This window comes from Macrotis lagotis, chromosome 4 (genome assembly GCF_037893015.1).
Source record: "Macrotis lagotis isolate mMagLag1 chromosome 4, bilby.v1.9.chrom.fasta, whole genome shotgun sequence".
Lineage (NCBI taxonomy): Eukaryota > Metazoa > Chordata > Mammalia > Peramelemorphia > Peramelidae > Macrotis > Macrotis lagotis.
This window is the reverse complement of record NC_133661.1, coordinates 182,924,333-182,928,871: the sequence shown is the minus strand read 5'-3', so window position 1 is coordinate 182,928,871 and position 4,539 is coordinate 182,924,333. Positions and strand designations below refer to the sequence as shown.

Genomic DNA, 4,539 nt, shown 5'->3' with positions numbered 1-4,539 from the left:
GCCACAGTAGGCCTTATTTTATACATGTTTCTCATGATAGAACAATTAATGCTAATGATTAAGGCATCTCGGAGAGAAGAGGAAAAGTAGCTATTTCACTTGGAAAGTTTAATTTCAGATAACCATTTTCTCTTTATTTTATTCATGAGTTCTAAGATGAATAAATTTAAGAGATTTACTTTTAAAGGGGAAAATATTCTGATTACAAGGTGGAGTGGGTACTTTTATTACATAAAGACTCTGAAAATTATTTCCTAGAAGTTGGTGGAAAAGACCTAGAGTCTTTGTTTTCAATTAGATTTCCTATGCTTGATCACATACCATAGCCATGTCCTTAGGCTATCCTTGAAAAATTATTTTTTTAACTCTGGTTGTCCTGATTTTTTTTATTTCCAATATAACATTTTCTTCACATAAGTTTTCTTTCTTTCTTTCTTTCTTTCTTTCTTTCTTTCTTTCTTTCTTTCTTTCTTTCTTTCTTTCTTTCTTTCTTTTTCTTTCTTTCTTTCTATTGTGACCTAGACAGAAGCTGTAGATTTCATCCATTCATTTCTATCTCACAGAATTTTTTTTCATTGATGTTACAGATACCAAGATGACCATCCCAAAAGAGAATCAGACTACCACATTCATTGAATTAATTCTTCTCAGTTTTCCCATCAGCAGAGAAGTGGAGCTACTGCTCCTGGTACTTTTCTTGCCCATGTACCTACTGACATTCCTGGGAAACATCCTTATCATCTGCATTGTTGTGTCCTACTGCTGCCTTTACACATCCATGTAATCTCTCCATCTTAGACATCCTCTTTACTTCTGTCATTTCCCCCAAGGTTCTGATGAATTTGGCCACTGGAGATAAGACCATCTCCTTTTCTGAGTGTATCACCCAGTGCTTTTTCTACTTCTTCCTGGGGATGGTGGAGTTTATTTTACCGACATCCATGTCCTATGACTGGTATGTTGCCATTTGTAACCCACTGAGGTATAGCATTATCATGAGGCCTTCTGCATGCATTAGACTGGTTCTTTTCTCATGGGTGGGTGGTTTCTTGTCTGTTATCTGCCCTATCACATTTATCTCCATGTTGCCCTTTTGTGGATCCAATATCATCAGCCACTTTTTCTGCGACAGTGGGCCTCTATTGGCTCTGGCCTGTATAGACACATTTATTGAGCTGATGGATTTCCTGCTATCTTCATTAGTTATCCTCTGCTCCCTAATCCTCATTGGATACTCCTATGTTTATATCATTATGACCATCTTATGCATCCCATCAGTCAGTGGGAGGAAGAAAGCCTTTAACACCTGTGCTTCTCACTTGACTATTGTGGTGATTGCTGGTGGAATCACAGTCTTTGTCTATGTGACTCCTTCCCAGAAAGAAACCTTGGAGATCAACAAAATACCCTCAGTGTTGAACAGTGTGGTGGCACCTTTCCTCAACCCTTTCATCTATACCTTGCACAATGAAACTGTGCTGAGAATCCTCAGGGAAGTGTGGGTGAGAATCAGAGCATTTTTAGTGGAAAGGGGAGAGGGAACTGCTTAGTAGAGTAGCTAAAAAAGATTACTGATAAAAAAAATTAAATGGTCTTTCTCTTCACCTGAATAAGGACCATTTTCTTATATTATATAAATATATTTTAACATAATATTCAAACTATAACAACATATTTGGCACAATAATATATTTAATAAAATATTTCTAATATAGTATCTAATATTTATTATATGATCATAAAAATTATACAATAAATCCTTTTAATATTTACATCAGTTATTTCAACATATACCAACTTCTTTCTTCCTTAGAATTTAAGATTCCTTAAGGGTTAAAAAAAATTAGGCCAAAACATTTAATACAGTAACTATATTTGACAATCTGACTATATATGATATTCTTTCTTAGTAACTTCCCATATATTTGCCATAACAGGAAAAGAATTTTTACAGATTGTTAACTGGTTTCAATTTTCTCAGATTTTCTATTAAGAAGGCAGAGGGAGGGGGCAGCTAGGTGGCACAGTGGATAGAGCACTGACCTGGAATCAGGAGTACCTGAGTTCAAATCTGGCCTCAGATACTTAATAATTACTTAGCTATATGACCTTGGGTAAGTCACTTAACTCCATTGCCTTAAATAAAAAGAAAGGAGAGGGGAATAAACATTTATGAAGTTCCTACTATTTACCAAGAATTGTCCTTAGTGATTTACAAATATAATTTCATTTAATCCTCACAATAAAACTGGGAATCTGTTGCTATAATTATCGATATTTTATCAGTAAGAAAATTGAAGTAGAAAGATATTAAGTAATTTGCCCAGGATCAAAAAACTATTACATGTCTGAGTTAGGATTTGAACTCAGGTCTTCTTGACTCCAGGACAAATGATTTATCCTCTATGCCACCCAAGTGCCTTGCAATGAACTTTCCATTTACATAAACATTATACACTCTCTCTCTCTCTCTCTCTCCATATATATATATTCCTGTGACATAATTTTTTCACTCATTTTCCAATCAATGGGCTTGACTTTCCAATTCTTTACTGCCAGAAAGAGAGTTTCTATGGCAAGCAATTTTGATTTTATCAATGATCAATGAATGAACCAACCATGATTCCAGAGCTCTCATGAGGAAATGAGCTATTTGCTTTTCTCTGCCTTACATCTCCCGAAAGGTAAGTTTTTTGATACATGAATGCTGAAGAATTTTTTTTCACTTGAATATATATGTTTATACATATATATATGAAGAAAATTGGGAAAAGAAATGAGAATGATGCAAGAACAATGAAAAGACAATTATCAGTTTGATAAAAGAGGCAAAAAAAATCTAAAAGAAAATAACACCTTAAAAGAGGCACAAAGGGTAGGTGGCTCAGTGGATAGAGCACTGGCCCTGGAGTCAGGAGTACCTGGGTTCAAATCCAGCCTCAGACACTTAATAATTACCTAGCTGTGTGGCCTTGGGCAAGCCACTTAACCCCATTTGCCTTGCAAAAATCTTTTTAAAAAAAGAAGCACAAAACTACACTAAAAAAAAGGAAAATGTCATAAAAACAGATCAAATAGAAAAATTCAATAACTTCTTAACAAGTAAGAATTAGTCAAATAATAAAAAGTTCCCTGAAGAAAATAAATTCCTTAAAAATTAGAATTGAGCAAGTAGAAGCTAATGACTCCATGAGACATCAAGAAATAATAAAACAAGGTCAAAAGAATGATAAAATGAAAACAAATGTGAAATGTTTCATTGAGAAAACAGCTGATATGGAAAATAATTCAAGGAAAAATAATTTAAGAATTATTGGACCACCTGAAAGACATGATCAAAGAAAGAACCTAGATATTATATTTCAAGAAATTAGCAAGAAAAAACTGTCCTGATATCTTATATCCAGAGAATAAAATAGAAATTGAAAGAAATCACTGATCATCTCCTCAAAGAGACCTCAAAATAAAAACTCCCAGGAATAATCTAGTCAAATTCCATAGATATCAGGTCAAAGAGAAAATACTTCAAGCAGCCAGAGAGAAAGAATTCCAATATCATGGAATCACAGTCAGGATCATACATTTAGCAGCTTCTACATTAAATGAGCAGAGGATTTGAACTATGATATTCTAAAAGAAAAAAGAACTAGGATTACAGCCAAGAATAATCTACCCAGCAAAACAGATCATTAACCTGGGGGGAGTAGAGGGAGGAAATTTATATTTGTATTTGTTTATATTCATATTTATATTTATATTGAAAGAAATAATAAACTTTTAAGTATTCCAAATGAAAATCCCAGAACTGATAGAAAATCGAACATTCAAATACAAGGGAAGTATAGAAAGGTAAAGTATAGAAAGATAAACATGAAAGAGTAGTCATAAGAGGCAGTTAGGTAGTGCAGTAGTTAGAATGCCAGGTCTAAAGCTAAGAAGATTCAGATTTACTTTTTTAGTGTAGTTTTGTGCCTCTTTTAAGGTGTTATTTTCTTTTAGTTTTTTTTTGCCTCTTTTATCAAGCTGATAATTGTCTTTTTATAATGTTTTTGCATCCAGCTTTATATCCCTGGAAAAATCATTTAAGCTTCTTTGCCTTAATCACCCTTTCTATAAAATGAGTTGGAGAAAGAAATGACAAAGCTCTCCAGTATCTTTGCCAAGAAATACCCAAATGGAATCACAAAGAGGTAAACCCAACTAAAAACGACTGAACAACAATTATGAGAGACTTAATAAAGTTAAACTGTTTACATTGCAATATGGGAAGATGATAAATGTAACTGCTAAGAACTTTATCATTATTAGAACTATTATAAAGAGTGCACATACACAGTAGGCAAGAGTGAGTCAATTATACTGGGATGATCTCAAAAAAAAGATGAAAGGAAGAAAAAGAGAGATTTATTAGGAGAAAAGGGAGAGGTAGAATGGGGGAAATGTTCTCACATAAAAGAGGTATGCAAGGAAAATCTTTTATACTATAGAAATGGAAGTAGGTTTAGCTGGCATATGCATGAACTTCATTCTCATTGGAAT

At 33.6% G+C, this 4,539-nt stretch overlaps 1 pseudogene; it reads left to right on the top strand.

The window, feature by feature from the left end:
* The first annotated feature begins 595 nt into the window (after nucleotides 1-595).
* On the top strand, nucleotides 596-1,575 carry LOC141520112 (olfactory receptor 6J1-like; annotated as a pseudogene).
* The last annotated feature ends 2,964 nt before the right edge of the window (nucleotides 1,576-4,539 follow it).